At 43.0% G+C, this 18,412-nt stretch overlaps 1 pseudogene; it reads right to left on the minus strand.

The window, feature by feature from the left end:
* Nucleotides 1-3,948: 3,948 nt before the first annotated feature.
* Nucleotides 3,949-13,202, minus strand: LOC101408655 (serpin B8-like; annotated as a pseudogene).
* Nucleotides 13,203-18,412: the final 5,210 nt, after the last annotated feature.

Raw genomic sequence — 18,412 nt, forward strand, 5'->3', positions numbered from 1 at the left:
ATGGTTAAGATGGTAAATTTTATGTTATATGAATTTTACCACAACCAAAAAAAATTAGAAAATAAAATAAAATAAAAATATTAGTAAAGGAGAAAATAAAAAGTTTCCCAAGGTGTGGCCTCAGCAGTATCAGCTGAAGCATCCCCTTCTTGCTTTCCCTAAAAAATGCTATTCAGTGTGGAGGGTGGGTGGGAAGGGTAGCAGCGCTTTGTGTCACTGCCTCTGACCTTTCCCACCTGAGTCATCTGCAAAGGGCAAGGCTGCATGTGTGACAACGTGTGGCTGACGTGTGGCTCCCCAAATCACTGTCCACATGCCCCATTCACTAAGGGCTGGCTCTTCCATCACGTTTTGTGGCAGGAAATTTTGTGGCCTGATTACCAGAAAGTCGCTTAGGATGGGAAAGCAGCTCTCCTTATACAAAGAGCGGTAGAAGATGGAAAATGTAAATGCCCAGCTGAGATGTTGTTTTAGGTAAGAGGCATTAGGTTAAGCATTAACTCACCATCTATTGATATAAACCTTTTGTGCCAAGCCCTCTGCAGTGTTTAAGACAAGCTGAGCTCTGTTCCTGCCCTCACAGAGCAGACCGAGTGGGTAGGATTTAAATGCACCACTGGCAGGACAGAGCACTGCCATACTGAGTGGGAGGCCCCGGGTCATGGCACCATGCGGTCAGGGCGCAATCCAGCCAAGTCTGGTGGGCCTTCCTGAGGACACGGTGTTTAAAGTGAGATGTGGAACAGCAAATATAAACAAGTGGCTATAAACTATTTTTCTGTTTTCATGAGGGGTAGATTGAAAATAGCCCAGAATGAAATTCCTGAAGTGGGAGGAGAGATTACTGCTGAGGAGGAAGAAAGGGACATGAGAAATTCCCCTTTGGTTAGGGCTCAGCTGTGTTTATGGTCCACAAGGCAAGGATGACAGATAATAGGCCTTAAGAATTTCTACTGACCTTTCCCTCCCTCCCACCCTTTCTCCCTCCCTTTTCCGCTCTCCCTCCCTTCTCTCTTCGTTCCTTCCTTCCTTTCTTTTATCATGCAACTACAAAATGAGACAGTTCTGACCCACGGTCTGCAAAAAATAGTTTGTTTTCATATAATTTTCTCCAACTGACCGCAGGCAGTTTCCTGGTCAAAATACACAGTTTTCTTACTGTGCAAACACAAACAAGTTCTCTGACCAGAGTCACCTTTCCCATGGCCCCACCTCTGGTTCAGGCCCTCCCTACCTCATCTCCCAAACCCAAACGCGCCTCTGTGTGGCTGCCAATCATCCTCAGAACCAGGACTTCAGTTATTTTTACAATAAACATTTCCAGTGCATTTTTGATTAAAGTGCCAGGAATCAGATGAAGTTCTGGGAAGACAAGAATTAAACAGTCTTCCAGCCTTCAAGATTATGTTATTCCACTGATCATGAACAATGGCCTGGAATTAGGTAAAAATTAAATATGGCTCAGCCCTTACAACACTAGTCCCCATCTCTTCTCTGTCCATCCTTTCTGTGACCATTTTATGGGTTTTCTCTCTTCACACCTTTGTCCATGCAGATCAGATCCTTAGGCTCCGACACCTTATCAGATGCTCAGCTCATCAGCCTTTCTCTTGAGTTTTGGAGTTTAACCTCCCTCCTCCTCTCTGGTTTGTCTCTGTATCAAGCGCTTAAATTTTAGTCCCAGTTCTGCCACTTATGATCTTAGACAAGTTACTAAACATTTTTGTCCTGAATTCCTTATTTGTAAAATGAAGATAATGGTCCCTGCTTTGCCTGTGGCCTAGAGTTGTTTTAGAAATCAAATACATCATGGATTAAAAGTGCTTTCTAAATTATAAAAGTATTATACACATATATTTTATTATCAAGTTCTATCTCATATTAAATATGGACTCATTTTTCTTTCGTATACTGTTACTGGCTAAAGGTTCGTGGCCTGATGTGCATAAAAAGCCAATGATTAGGGCACCTCCTTTGAGAAAGAAAAGGCTTTATTGCAAAATTGACTGACAAAGAGACAGGAGGCAAGGCTCTCAAATCTGTCTCACTAGTCAAAGTTTTGGGGTAAAGTTTAAGGGATTAGAGAGGGCCAGCTGGTATGCAGAAGCACTGGCAGGATGAGTTTTGATTGGCAGGCCAAAATTTTCTCTTCTGCACGTGCTCCTGGCTGGCTTGCTGCCCCTGAAAATCAGCTTTAACACTCTGTTGTTAAGATGGGGTCAGCTATGGGAGGTTACCAGCAAAAGCACAGTAAACAAGGATAAAGCTGTTATGCAGATTTATGTCACTGCCTTCTGCATTGATAAGAGTTTCTAGAGATAAGATCATCCCCCTTTTCTGGGGAGATATCCTTACAAAGGGAGATTTCTCTTATAAATGTAACTTTCCCTTACAAAAAGGTAACTTCTACTAAGTTTTCAGAGCTTTTCCTGTGTCTGTTCTTTCTTAATAATCTTCAGCTCAAAATAATCCTTATGCCAAAGAGGCATATTTTGGGGTGGCAAATTCTGTTCCTGGTCCTGTAGTTACAATACTACTGTAAACTCTTTGAAGAAGAAGACCATGTTTTACCTATCTTCTTGTTTCTCACGGTTCCTCCCAGATTTCAACAATGCGTCAAGTCTCAGCAAGAGGACAGCAGGGCCACAGGGTTGCTCACCTCCGGGGATGACTTGCCCATCACACTCAATGTGAATGGCACTCCCTGGAGCTGTGCAGACCAACGAGACGGACATCCGCCCTGTTTGTTCTCATTCTAAGGAAAAGCCAGTGTATTGAAACCAAATGACCACAACTAGATGATCAAAAGGGGAAGGAAAAAGGTCTTAACTTATTAAAAATATAGACTTGATACCGGCTCAACACAAAGTTGACATAAGGGAAGCCATATTGTAGAAAACAAACCCTATTGTAACTTTGAATGACCTCTGACTAACTAACCCAGACATGCTCTGTAGATTTTGTGACCCTTCCCAGCTGCTGTAAGTTGATAACTCTCTTCCTTAGGAATGTGATGACCCCCGGGGAGAGAGTCTATCTATGCTGATAGCCATCATTAATGACAACTGAAAGATCAGGGTATAGGCCGTTGCTCTGGTCTCTGATGCATATCCAGTAAAACAAAAGACTATCAGGAACTAAGACCAGATATCTGCCCCACCCAGAGATCAGATGGATGCCCCCACCTGGAGATCAGCTGCCTCCCACACCTGGAGACCAGCCCCATATATATAACTGGCCTGTAGTCTTTTTTCTGTAAGATGATTCTTTCAGACATTAGTTGGTCATCTTCCCCCTTGCTAGCAAGCTGTAATAAGAAGTCCTTTCTCTCCTACCTCCTTGCCTCTTGACTATTGACATGTCTCGTGGCAGGCAGGTGAGCCCCCCTTGGGCAGTAACAAACTTGACTCAGAATACTCACATGATGCAGACAATCATCTCTGATGTTTAGGCACTTGTTTACATTTAAAAGCCTGGAAGAAATCATTGTGATTCTTGAGATCTGAATTAGTTTCTTGTGGCTGCTGTAACAAAGTCCCACAGACTGGGGGTCTTAAACAATTGAAATTTATTGCCTCACAGTTCTGGAGGTTGGAAGTCCAAGATCAAGGTGCCAGCAAGATTGTTTACTTCTGAGAGCCACTCTCCTTGGCTTGTAGACAGCCGTCTTCTCCATATATCTTTTCACGTCATCTTCCCTCTGTAAGTCTGTGTCTAAATTTCCTTTTCTCATGAGGACGTCAGTCATATTGGGTTAGGTCCCATCCATGTGATCCCATTTTGCCTTAATTGCATCTTTAAAGGTACCTCAAAATCCCATCTACAGATACAGTCACATTCTGAGGTACCAGGGGTTAGGACTTCAATATACAAATTTGAAGGGACACAATTCATCCCAGAACAGTATCCCAATGTTTTAAGACAGTTTCTGCACAGGTAGACATAGTCTTATGTCTTATGTGTCTTGCTAATTTTAAAAGACTTTCCTTCTGCATATTTTTCATCAAACTGCTTGGACTACCTTCCTTTAAAGTATATGGCATTGATGAGGACCAGTTCTGTCAATAAATCAATTGAATTGGCAGGCAATACCTCTACAATTCTGTCTTTTTAAAAAAAGAAAGAAAATAGGACTAAGCAATACTTAAACACACATGCTGTGACAACATACGTAAAGAACATATCATGAATTGAGGATAAACCTCTCAAAATGTGTTATGGTTCTCATGCCTACAATCAATTTAATATAAATTTACTATTGCCATCAAACAGTAATTCCTGAGTTGTCACAGGGTGTTTGAAACTATTCTTAACAATACAGAGTTCAGAGAGTTTGGGCTGGCTATTCTCTCTGCAAGAAGGTAAATTATAATTCTTTCAAAAAGAAGTTAAGAATAAATAGAACAATATTAGTTTATAAAATAGATAAATGTTTATAAAACAGATGAGCAGGTTGAATATAGTGAAATTGTAGCCGCATCTGGCTTTATGAAGAAAACTTTTCAGGATGGAAGGAATGAAAGAATGAAGAGAATTCTGCCACTCTGGGTGTGAAGAAATCCAGGGTGGGATTGGGAGGATGGGATGAGGAAAATGCACCCATTTCTGACTGGAATGGTGGTGTGGGCAGTTGTGGAAGGTGAGGTGTCTGGGATTAGATACTGACAATCTCACTGGGACCTGTCATGTCCCAGGCATTGTCCAAAGGCCTTGAGATACATTGATGTAGTTAATCCTCATAATACAACCCCTAGGAGGAATGTCCTAATATGATCCCCACAGGATGCTGGGAGTAATGAGGCTTCTTATAGCTCCTCATGGAAGGTAGGCTGGAGCTATTCAATGTAGACTCACTCCCACTTATAATGTCAAAGATCGTACAGGGGCAAGATTTTTTGTATCCCCTGTGTCTGGGCCAAAGTCAACATTCTTTTGTGTTTTCTTTAAACTAAGCTGAACTGAAGGAAACTGCTTCAAATAGCAGGCAATTCTTTGGCTGCTATGAGCACTTTACTGAGCTATGAGGCATATTACTGCTCTAATGATAAGTATAGATTAACTAAAAGAAAATTCATTTGCTGATGACTATTACTATAAACCCTTTTTTAAAAATCTCCCAGAATAAGTAAAAATAGAGCACTTTTCCTTATGTAATAATCTTACCACCTTATATGTGGCAGAAATATTCATGGAAATCCTAAAGACAATGTAAAAGTTAAAGTTCTCACCTTCAGTCCTTTCTGCCATGCAAGCATTTGTGTGTTGCCTGGACACCTCTGCAGCCTCAGCAAAGGACAGCCCCTCCAGCTCAGCCTGATAAAATTTCTGGCAAGATTCTTTAAAGTCCTGGGGGAAATACCACTATTAAAACAATCCTTCTCGTTCCTAAATAGCCAATAACTTTTCTGAGAAATGAAAATCCTAAAAATTATGCTGCTGATATAGTCAGCTTCCTACTAACAATCCCAGATTGTGACACACGCAGGACTGCACTGTGAAGAGGACAGAGTGGGGCAGCAGTACTGGCCACACACAGATGGAGAGGGTCCACCTGTTGTGATGAGGATCAAGCCTGAAACAATTGGCCGGTTTGTGCATCTTGTTTCATGGCTGGATTTTAAGGGCCTTAAAGGAGGGACTCTATTGTATACTTTTGTGGCTTCTCCCTTTGTCCTCCATAATCTAGCACAGACCTAGAATTTGACTCAAGTAGTCATTCCCATCATTTCTCAGGCTTCCTACGAGGTTGCTTTCACTTATGGTTGTTACATAATAAAAAGTATATTTGATCTTTGTTCTCATTTCCAGTCATAGAGCTCCTAAAACTGAGGTGATCAGAGAGTTGGAATTTCCACCCCACCTCTGACCTCAGAGGAAGAGAGAGGGGCTGGAGATGGAGTTCAGTCATGTGGCCAATGATAAATCCATCACGCCTACATAAAACCCCCAAACAATGGGGTGCAGAGATCTTCCAGGTTGGTGAACACATGGAGGTGCTGGGAGGGTGGCATGCTCAGAGAGGGCATGGAAACTGTGTACCACTCCCCCCATACCCTGCCCTATGAGGTTATATCCTTTATAATAAACCAGTAACAGTATGTAAAGTGTGTTCCTGAGTTCTGTGAGTCATTCTAGCAAATTATCAAATGGGGGGGGGGGGTTGTGGGAACCCTGAATTTGTAGCATTCTGGGCAGAAAAGTAGGTATTTGGGGGACACCTTTTGTGGCTGGCATCCCCACTTCTGAAGGCAGTCTTGTGGGACTGAGCCCTTCAACTTGTGGTATGTGTGCTAACTCTGGGTAGTTAGCCCAAAATTGAATTGAGTTGTTGGACATCCAGTTGGTACGAGAGAACTGGTTGGTATGAATAAAAACCTCTCAAGAGACTTTACTCCTACTTCTGATAGTGTTTCTAAGTTCATAACTATATTTTCTTATCAGTCATGATCTCATTAGGCATGGTTTAGTGAAAGGAAATCATATGTCTTCTCTCCAAAGAGCCTATTTGGCCGTTCTAAGCAAGTACTCAGTTCCCAGTTTGTTCATGTCAGAGAAGTGACAGGAAACTCTGATGAACGTCTTCAACTCTAACTACAGAAAACACCTTTCAAAAAAGGAAAAATAGAGGACCTGAGGTGTTGCCCTTCAGCTTCCTACAGAACAGTGGGTGTTTACCAAAGAAAATCTTTCTACTCAATGCCACGGGGTCTTTTCCTGTCTTAACAGAGAGGTGGGTTGACTTTGTCTGGGAGATTCAAAAATTCAGGGAAGAGCTGGCCTGGTGGTGTAGTGGTTAAGTTTCACGCTCCACTTTGGTGACTCAGGTTCGCAGGTTTGGATCTGGGCGCAGACTTACACCACTTATCAAGCCATGCTGCGGAGGTGTCCCACATACAAAACAGAGGAAGGGGGCGCAGATGTTAGCTCAGGGCCACTCTTCCTCAAGCAAAAAGAGGAAGATTGGCAACAGGTGTTAGCTCAGGGCCACTCTTCCTCACCAAAAAAAAAAAAAAAAAAAAATTCAGGGAAAGATCACATGATAAAATTAGAAAGAGGCCAAATAGCAGTGTTAATATTCGGTGGACTGAAATGTGCTCCATTCAGGAGTAATCAACCATGAACAAAAATGACAATTAACAGCTGATCTGAAGGTATAAAGAAGTGTTCCGAGCACAAGCTGTAATTAAAGCTGTGATGTTCACATATTCCTGTTCATCGTTTGTGGCTAATTAATAAAAGGACATCTGGAGCACTTTGTGATCTCCCTGTTCTTGCCACACAAGTTAACTTGTTCCTCAGGACAGAGTTACACATGCAGGGCATTTGGAGGGAATCCTACCATGTCCTTTGTACAATAAAACTGAATTACTAACATCTTCACTATTTCTAATAAACACAAAAAACCTATTACCTTAAAATTTTGGCTTTTCCTATGTTAGTCTGAAATAAATTCCAAAGTGGATTCATACGAAAAATAAAATTATAAAAACTCTAAAGGAAAACATAGGTGAATATTTATGCAATCTTACCGCCAAGAGGACTTTCTATGCATAACCCCAAAGGAAGAAAGCATAAAGAAAAAGTGATAACGTTGACTATTAAAGTAAAAAGATGCCATAGAATTGCATTTAGGGACATTGAACAAAGTCCATGTGATATTTTGTTAAGTGAAATACGCATAGATAGGACATCTCTAGCTGATTTAGCAGCTATAGACATAAAGATCCAGAAATACTTTATTTTGTGCATCTTTTCTTCTCCCAACCCTATTGTAGCTGAAATCAACTAAAATGAATACCAACAGCAATCTTGCTTGTGGGACATTGTACAAGAATGATTTTTTCAAAAAGTCAATGTTTCTGAAAGTGAAGGGCGGAGGAGGCATTGCTCAGAGAAGCTGCTCTGGATTCAAAGAGTTTTAAGAACGATAACAATGACATTTGATGCATAACCCTTGAATGGATTTTCATTTGAAGTAGCAAGCTGTAAAATATATTTCCAGGACCACAGGGAAACTTGTATATGGATTGGGTATGAGGAAATAATTTGATAAGTGTGAAGATGGTATTATGGTTATGTAGGAAAATGTCCTTTTTAAAAATAAGACATGCGTACTGAAGTATTTAGGGGTAAAAAATCATGATGTATATAATTAACTGATTTTTTTTATGACAATGTCCAATCCACTGTTAAGCTATCAAGTTTTTCATTTCCGACTTAGTTCTAGAATTTTCTTTTTTTTTTTTCCAGTTTCTCTAATGAATTTTTCCATCTGTTCACTCACTATGCCAAGTATTCCTTAAATCCTTTAACATATTTATAACAGCCAAATTGCAATCTTTGACTGCTAATTCCAATGTTTGTATTATTTTGGTGTCTGTTTCTATTGACTGATTTTTTTTCCCCGATTATCGGTCATATTTACTTATACTTTTGTATGTTTAGTAATTTTTTACTCTATGCTAGACATTACTGATTATTTGCCTTCCTTTAACTAGAGTTGAGTTTTGTTCTTAGTTGGTGGCTCAGCTTGCTGCTGGTGAGGTCAGGTTTTGTTAGGGAGGGTCTGGAGTAGCCCTTATTCTTGAGCTATACTAGCCCTGGTCCTAGGACCTGGGCTTTCCGTACTCTCGACTAAATGTCAAACTTGTTCAGCAGGGGTTTCTTAACTCTGGCAGTTCAGAAACCTAACACTGTTCAGCACCATGCAATTTGGAATCTCAGTTCAACCCTTATGACCTAGTCTGTTCTCTGACAATCTTGCAGAATCTCATCCTGTGCTTGCAGAATGGTATTCAGTCAAAGACTAAAGGAAACTCCTGTGCATATTTTGAGGGCTTCTGTCTCTGTTTTTCCCCCTTCTGTGATGCCATGTCCTGCAAATGCGAGTTGCTCCAGCAACCTTGGACACCAATCTCTGTTTGTTCTGTCCACTGAGACTGCTCCTTTCTGTTTGGGCTCCTCCTCCCTGTGCTGCAGTTTGGAAAGTGCACCCCAGCAGAATATGGAACTCATCTCATGTGTTGCCCTTCTCTCAAAGACCACAGCCTTGCACGGTCTGCTCAATACCTGAAAGCAGTTGGTTCATATATCTTGTCCAGTTTTATGGTTAATTAAAAAGGGAGGGTAGATCCAATACTTGTGACTCCATCTTGGCTAGAATTAGAAGTGACATCAACTTGCTTATCAACCTCTGAGCCTCAGGTTCATCACCACCTGTGGCACAAGGAGTTGGGCTAGATCAGTGCTTCTCAAACTTTAACATTCATTAGAACCTGGAAGGTCTCATCCTCAGAGTTGCTGAAGTCTGGGTGGGAGGACTCAAGAATTTGCTTTTCTAACAAATTCCTAGGTGATTCCGATATTGCTCATACAGAGACCACACTTTGGAGAACTGCTTGACTAGATCCATGTTTTTCAACCCTAGCAGTACGTAGAAATCACCTGGGGAGGTTTTTCAAAATGCCAATGCTCAGGCACCAACCTAAAATAATTAAGTTAAAATTCCAGTGGAAGCTAGGCATTTTGGGGATTTTTGATTGTTTGTTTAATAGTAGGCCAGTCTTTAAAACTGCTCCATGCGCCCTCACTCCTTACCCAGGAGGCCAAGGAGAAGAACTAATCTTATGCGCAAACTTCAATGTGCCCCTCATTGTTTTCTTTTTATTGATTTAATTACACTGATTGTTAAAACTACATGTTGATAAATAAAAATGCAAACACTGCAAAGGAATACACTGAAAAAAAGAAAATATCCAGACCAGAATAGGATTAATAGCTCCTCAGGAGATTTTCCTATGTAGCCAAACTCCTAGGCTAGATGTTTCTATTGTTCATTCCAGCCCTGAATTTCTATGATATACAGCAGGGAACTTGCAAAGGGGAAGGAGGGACAAGGAAGTCCTTCACCTGGGGGAGGGAAAGCAAGAATGTAGGAGAAAGAGGTCTTGCCAAGTAGAATCCCCAACTCCCAAAGATGGGGCACATGAGTACCCCAGCAGAGATGGCATCCAAGAGAAGACTCTTAAAACTGCATCAGTTTGAATTAGGCTGAAGGTCCTCACGCTCCTGACGCTGTACATCTGGTGTATGATCCTGCCCATAGTCAGAACTATTTTTTAGGTCAGGCAACACTTTCTCCATCTACGATATGGGTTTCCAGTGTAAAAGTTGGATTCATTCTCTTGAATAAACTCTTCTACAGTCACAGAGACTTTTTGAGCTAGAAAATTCTTCAGAGATTATATAGCCAAGATTTTTATGGCTAATACACAAAATATTTAACATTTTTTAAAGAATTTTAACATACATATTTCACTGGATTACAAATGTCTCATGAAGCAGTAGGCCAGGCTGATATTATCTCTTTTTCATAAAGCTCTGAGAAGTTATGTGGCTTAGGAAAGGTTCTTTAGTGAATCAGAGGCATGACCTGGACTTGAAGGCTGCTCAACTCTTTCCAAGCCTAGTGCCTTCCCATAAGACAATAAAATCTCTGAGTTTATGTAAAAAGTGCCGTAAAGGAAACTATCACAGATCTTCAGGCTCCTACCACATCTTTCACTTCCCTTCTCATTCCAACAGCACTGGCAGAAGTCCTCGTGAGCAGCCCCACAAGGACGTGGAAAAAAATAATGTATTATTGTATCAGTCGGGATCAACTTGGTTACCCTGTGGTAACAAATAATCCCCCAAATCTCAGTGGCTTAAAATAACAAAGAGTCATTTATTCTTCAGGCTATATGTCCATCACAGATAGTCAGGGGCACTGGAGGACCCAGGCCAGTGGAATAGCCATCATCTCAAACGTTGCTAATGCCATGCTAGAGGGACAAAAAAAAATTCTAGAGGATCTCAAACTGTCAAATATTCCTGTGTGCGTCACTTTACACACAACTCAATGGCCAGAACTGGTCATATGGCCCCACAAGGAGCCAAAAATATCAATCCTGCCATGTGCTAGAAGGGAGGAAAACCAGCAACTTTGGGCACACAGCTCTAATGACTACACATAACTCCTCCTCCTTCTGCAGCAGAGGCCTCTGGGCTTTTGGGCAGCTGTGTTTCCTTTTGCCCCCAGGAAGAGCATGACCAAAGCAGAAGAGACAGGGGAGGAAAAAACACATTGTGTGAAGGGTTTTCTTCACATAGTTTCTTTTAGAGATGAGTGGCAAGGATGCCGTTTGCTTCACAGAGGGCAGCTATCGTGGAGGGTCTGGAACCAGAGCAAAAAGAGAAATGTATCATTGTGTGTTTGACAATTTATTGTCCTCAAGAAGGACAAGTGGCTTCTCAGACACAGCCAGGAGAATGTTAAAGGGGTTGGAGGGGAGAAGTGGCTGAGCGGTGGTACAGCCCAGGGAATTGGGGAAAAGAAGGGGTAATTGAGAAGCCCACTACTCTCTTTTCTCCCTCATTCTCACTCAGAGAGCTCTGCACAGCAGGGTGATGCCCAGCAAGGCCAGGCGGTGGTGAAGCAGGAGGCTGTGTCTGCTGGGGGAGGGAACAGCGCCAGTGGCAGCTCCCAGAGGCCATCTGACATCAGGGAGGAAGGGTAAGGCCTGTGAGACCTAAATCACTGCTCCTTTTCAGCCTCTTCACTTGCAACCATGCTTCCCCCCGCCCTGCCCTCACACTCGGGACCTTCCCTTGTGCTGCCTCTAGCAGAGCAGGCCCCAGGTCCATGCCCCTCCCCCAGGAGCCTGCAATAATTAATTAAAGTCTCTTCCTCCTTCCACTTCTTTTCTTCACCACCTTCCCATAAAAAACTTCATTCTCCACTTTCTGTGGGCTTAACTATGCATTAGGAAAAGAGCAATCTGATTAATTTAAAACAATAACAGAAGCTAACATTTATTGAGCCCTTACTGTGGTCCACATAGTGTCCCAAGTACATCACAACCCTAATTCTCAAAACAACCCTTTGGGGTAGGTATCCTTTCGGATGAGGAATTCAGGCGTGCAGAGCTATAGTTGCTTATTTAAGATGGTCCAATTAGAAAGACGCAGAATAAGGGTGACGGCAGGCAGTCCAGAGGCAGAGCTCAGGCACCTAAACACTATGCTGCCTCTCAGCTTTGATGACATATGTGGCTGATCAAACACTCCCAGGGGATCTTGACTTCTGGAATTTCGGGCCACTTAGGGGAGATATTCTGGGGCAGAGCTTTTCTTGGCCCCCCGCCAGAGCATTCCCAGACAAGGGTCTTCTGGCAGACCCTAGAAGGTCTTCCTGCCATGCCCCCCTCTCCTTACCCTAGGTAAGCCCAGAACCCTTGTCCTTTCATGACCTGAGTCCTCCTGGCCCTTGCCTCCATCCTGGTTCTCCTGGATGGGCTTTGAGGAACTGGATGCCTGGCTGGGAGCTCTGCTTCCCCAGGTTTTGGCCTCAGAGAGGCACACTCTCCCCTTGGAACCCAATCCTGGCTGCCATCTTCAGCTCACCTCTGGGATGCTCCACTGACCAAGGAGATGGTGTCTCCTGGGAGGTGGGAGGGAGTCATAGAGCTGGTCTGCCAGAAGGGCAGACCCCAGAGTGGAAGTGAAAATACCCTGGGCACTGGCCAATCAGAATAACTGCTGGCCTAACACAACCAATGAGGCCACATTGGTGCAGACTTGTTAAATATTAGCCTCACCAGGCTTCTCCCCAAGTCAGTCACTAATCCCAGGTCCCATACTGTCAATATCCAAAGTCAGTGCTCAGATAAGGACATAACACTGTGGCTCTCAGTGCCTGCCCTCCCTGACCCTTCCCAGCTTCTACTCTGTGGTTCTCTCTGAATGGAAATCGAGAGCCATGCCCTTAAGAAAATGGATATTGAGGTGTTGTCCCTGCTAGTGCAAGTGTAGCTGGGCAACCTGGCCCTCTCTTTGTTTTCTAACCCTAGCCACACACCAGATCCCTGGATCCCATTGGTCTTGCCCACTCCCAAAGCCACAGTGAACTCCCCGTGGGCCCCAGTGTTCCCGGGGAGATGTGCACCAGCAGGAGGCTGACACTGAGAGCATTTGCCCAGGTTCTCCTCCCTCCCTCCTAAAGCTCAAACTGCAGTTTCTCCTCTTGCGTGATCCCCAGCCACAGGGCCTAGGTGGCCGGGGCGGGGCCGGGGCGGGGCACGGTGGGGCAGCCTGGGGTGGTGCTGGACACTGGGAGAGCTGGTCTCCACCACAAAGCAAAGCCGCTCTCCTTGCTCCCGCATCCCTCCACCCAGAGGTCTGGGGATAAATCTCTGGGCCAACCTGGTTTCACTCTAGGCATTTTCCTACACTGAATGACCTCATCCTGTCCACCCAAGCCTACTGTTCCAGGGTGGTGGCATGGGGCCTGGGGCACAGAGAGCCGGCCCTCCTTAGAGAGATCCAGCTTCGGATCCCAGCTACCCTTGCCCTCCCCCAGCCCGCCTCGCCTGAAACTTCCAGCAGTAGAGACTCATTAACGTTTAAAGAAAATAAGGAGAAAACACTGGCAGCACATGGTTTCCATTATGGAACAGCTAAGCCACAGGAGGGCATCTGGGCAAGGCCCTCTATACGCAGGCATCATGAGTTGGGGGACAGGTGGGGCATGAGAGTGGACAGAGACCCTCCTAGGCTCTCTCCTGAGTGGGACAGTGCAGGCCCATGCCCAGACTGGCAGATGGAGAAAAGACTAAGGATGGCTGTTTGGAAAAGCATTGACATTGTAGTCTGACAGCCTTGGCTTCATTTCCCTTGCCTGCCTCCTACTAGCTAAATGAACTTGAATACATTGCTTAACCTCTCTGAGCCTCAGTTTTCTTATCTGCAAAATGGGGTACCAGTATTTACCTCCCTGGTTGCTGTGAAGACTAAGTAAAATAATACATGTGTAGTGCCTAGCACAGTCTCTGGCACATAGCAGGATTTAAAAATGTTATTTCCTCCTTCCCCTAAAAGAGGAAGGGATTACTAAACCCCATCTTCTCTACCTCACAGCTTTTTTTTCCAATGGAATCCACCTCTCCTTGGAGTGGGTGGCTTAGGCTGTGTGGATGCCACCTTTGCCTGGTTGTCAAGAAGAGATCCAGAATCACAGGCTTGAAGAACGTTGGAGCTGGAAGTCTTGTCCAGCTGGACCTCCTTATTGCATAGCTCTGGAAGGTCAGGACCCGGCTCCCACAGCAGGTAGGGGCAGGGGGGCGTCTTAGGACTCAGCCAGCTTTCTTGGGAGTCAGTGTCACTGTCTGGGACTGGAAATGTCACCAAACCGGGTTCTTTTTTGCCTGTTGCCTAGAAAGCCAAACCCCGAGATGATGAGATTGCAGCAGAGAGAGGGTTTTAATCTCAAGGCAGCCGAGTGAGGAAACAGGAAAACAACTTTCAAATCCACCTCCCTTAAAATGGGGACTCAGGGATATTTAAGGGGAGGGGGCAAGTGGTCTGAAGTGTGGAGATAAATGATTGGAGGTGGGGAGAGGTGAGGTAATTGATAATCTGTGGAGGTGTAGTCAAACTTCATGCCTCTTCATATGACACATGTTCACAAAATGGCAGTGTTAGCATGATCTGAGGGTGGAGTTTTTAGCCTCTTGACATTAAAAGATCACTTATTGGGCATCTGTGTGGGCCCAGTTGATGGGTTGGTGGTCCCAACTGGCCTGAGCTGGACAAGGGGGTCCTAATTCCTGAAAAACAGCTCAAACACCCATTACCATGGTGACCCCAGTGCCAGGGAGATGTTATCTACAGGAACCTAGTGGCAGTCAGATAGCATATTGCCTAAACAGCACAGTTAACAATGGGCAGGGGAACAACTAAAAGCTATAATCAGTAATTGCAAAAAAGAAAAAAAAACTTTAGTTACAAGCTACCTAATCATCACTTCCTAACTGTGTACTGGTTTCAGAAACCTCCCCTTGTCCTGCCCACATTGTGCAAACAACTTTAGCTCCTGCGATGAGTCAGAGAAGCAGCTCAAATCTCAGGGAAAAAGAAGAAAGGCAGTTGGTCCCTGCAGTCACAGCCCCCTTTTGGAGGCTTAGCTGTATTTCCAAGTGTGTTTGACCTTCACGGTTGTGTGGCCCAACTCTGTGAACATTTTCCACCCTCACATCACAATCAAACTGCTTTCTCATTTCACAGACAAGGAACTGAAGCCCTGAGAGGCCAGGTAACTCTAGTTTGGCTCATTTTGGTTCGTTGGAATCGATATTTGCACTCCCTGGACATTTCTCCTGGGCAATATCCAAATGTCTGGCATATCCAGGGGACATGAGTCAAGCTCAATTATAGAGTCTCTCTGTCTCTTGTTTCTCTCTCTCTCTCTCACTATATTTGGCCCTATGTCCAAATATAGTCACATTCTGAGGTACTGGGGATGACAACTTCAACATATGAATTTGGGGGGAACACAACTCAGTTCCTAAAACACCTTGTTAGCTCTATGAAGGAGTTTAATCTTTACCCTAAAATCAGTGGGAAACTACCAAAGCTGATCTCAAGACTCAGGTCCTCTTCTACCTGGGCATACAGCCAGACCATCTGTTCCAGGCTCCTTGTAATCAAGTGTGAATGTGAGACTGAGTGCTCATCATCGGATGCAGGTGGAAGTGGTACATGCAATTTCCAGGCACTGCCCTCCACGCTCCTTCTTCTGCAGTTCTTGGAAGGTGGCTGTTGAATGTTCAATCATCCTAGGTCTTTGAATCACCATTTGGAACAACCATTTCTGACTTTATAGTGGACAAGAAATAGGTTTCTATTGTGTTAAGCTACTGAGACTGAGGGTTTCTATTGTACAGCTAGCATTACCCAGATTTACTTTTAGGAAATATCTCCCTGCCAGTAGTATGGAGAATGAATTGGAGGCATCAAGGAAAGGAAGACAAGTGAGGACGCTGTTGCAGGAATTAGATGAGCGATAATGGTAGCCAGTGAGTAGCATCTAAATTTGCATGGCAGAGTGACAGAGGGAAGAAGGTATCCTGCTGTCTGGCATGGGTGACTGGGTGGATTGTCTTGCCTTTCAGTTCACTCCAATGATATCTAATAAGAAGTACCAGACACTGGCCTGGGTGCCGAGTATGGAGTGTTGATGAAACGAACCTGATTACTGCTCTTGTGGATCTTACAGTCCCAGAGCTGAAAATGAAAGAAGGAGGATTGGGAAGGTGGGCGATGATCTTAGCTTCATATAAATTGAGATAAAGGTACTTGTTGGGTATCCAAATGGAAGGATGAAATGGGCACCTGGAGATGTGGGTCTAGAGTCTCTTGGTCTCTTCAAGAGAGAGATCCAAGCTAAATATCCAGAAGTGAAATGCATCAGCTCTGGGCTGGCAGTTGGACCATTGAGGTGGACCACATCAGCTTGGGAAAGAGAGGCTGCAAGAGGGCCCAGGCCAGCCCTGTGAGGAATAGCGACATTCAAAGAATGGACAAAGGAAAGCACCAGACAATCAGACTAAGCAAGAAATGTTAGGAAAGTACAAGGAAGATCAGGACCCTAAGGCAAAAAGCATTTTGAGAAGGAAGTCGCCAACAATGTCAAATATTGCCCCGAAATCAGATGTCTATTGAATTTAGGAATAAGGAGGGTGTTGGTGACCATTTAGTGCAATGGTGGAAATAAATCTTCTTTTCTTCCGGAAAAGAAGAAAAGATGGAAATAAACCTTACTCAAGAAAAGAGAGAGGTAAATGGTTGTCTGCCATTCTCATTAAAAACTCTTATAAAAACAGGGAATAAAAGAATACTTTAAAAACTGTTTATATAGATTTTATTTCCATTTCAATGCCATGTCACTGAATATTGCACATAAGGTTGTATTCTGGAGTTCTTTTTTCTTTAGATTGTGTGCAGATTTCAGGATTAAAATTTTCCTAGTTAAAAATTTAAATAATATGAAAACATACAGAGAAAAAAATGGAAGTTTTCCTCCTATACCCCCATCCCAGAGATAGTCTCTGTTAGTAGTGAAGGTGTAGCCTTCTAAACCTTTCCCATCACTCACACGCATGAATTTATATATACACATAGGGTTTAGTCCACACAAGTGACATCATACTACACACATTGTTTTGCAAGTTACATTTTCCACTTAATTTGTTTTCATGATCTTTTTCAGGAACTGCATGTAGATCTGTCACAATTTTTCTAAAATTTCCTCATAGTATTCCAATATATAAATGAATTAAATTCTTCTCCTATTGAGGGAAAGACAAAAATTGGATTAATTCCACTTCATTTGTTGTCCTTGTGTCCTCTCTCTCCCTTCTTTTCTGTCTTTCATTCTTTTTCCTTTCTTTTTCTTTCCCTTTTTGCTATTAAAAAACAATGTTGAAGGACCTATACAATGAGAACTACAAGACATTATTGAAAGAAATCCATGATGACATAAAGAAATGGAAAGATATCCCATGCACGTGGATTGGAAGAATAAACATAGTTAAAATGTCTATATTGCCTAAAGCAATCTACAGATTCAATGCAATCCCAATTAGAATCCCAATGACATTCTTCACAGAAATAGAAAAAAGAATACTAAAATTTATATGGGGCAACGAAAGACCCCGAATAGCTAAAGAAATCCTAAGAAAAAAGAACAACGCAGGAGGCATCACAATCCCTGACTTCAAAACATACTACAAAGCAACAGTAATCAAAACAGCATGGTACTGGTACAAAAACAGACACACAGATCAATGGAACAGAATTGAAAGCCCAGAAATAAAACCACACGTATACGGACAGCTAATCTTCGACAAAGGTGCTAAGAACATGCAATGGAGAAAGGAAAGTCTCTTCAATAAATGGTGTTGGGAAAACTGGACAGCCACATGCAAAAGAATGAAAGTGGACCATGTGCTATCGCCATTCACAAAAATTAACTCAAAATGGATCAAAGACCTGAAGGTGAGACCTGAAACTATAAAACTCATAGAAGAAAATATAGGCAACACACTATTTGACATTGGTTTTAAAGGAATCTTTTCGATGACATGCCTACCCAGACTAGAAAAACTAAAGAAAAAATAAACAAGTAGGACTTTATCAGAATAAAGAGCTTTTATAAGACAAATGAAACCAGAATCAAGATGAACAGACAACCAACCAGCTGGGAGAGAATATTTGCAAAACATACATCTGACAAGGGGTTGATCTCCATAATATATAAAGAACTCACACAACTGAACAACAAAAAAACAAACAACCCGATCAAAAAATGGGCAGAGGAAATGAACAGACACTTCTCCAAGGAAGATATACAGATGGCCAATAGGCACATGAAAAGATGCTCAACATCACTAATCATCAGGGGAATGCAAATCAAAACAACACTAAGATACCACCTCACGCCCATTAGAATGGCTATAATCACCAAGACAAAAAACAACAAATGTTGGAGAGGATGTGAAGAAACAGGAACCCTCATATACAGCTGGTGGGAATG

The sequence above is a fragment of the Ceratotherium simum genome, chromosome 13 (assembly GCF_057802395.1).
Source record: "Ceratotherium simum simum isolate JZ-2026a chromosome 13, ASM5780239v1, whole genome shotgun sequence".
Classification (NCBI taxonomy): domain Eukaryota; kingdom Metazoa; phylum Chordata; class Mammalia; order Perissodactyla; family Rhinocerotidae; genus Ceratotherium; species Ceratotherium simum.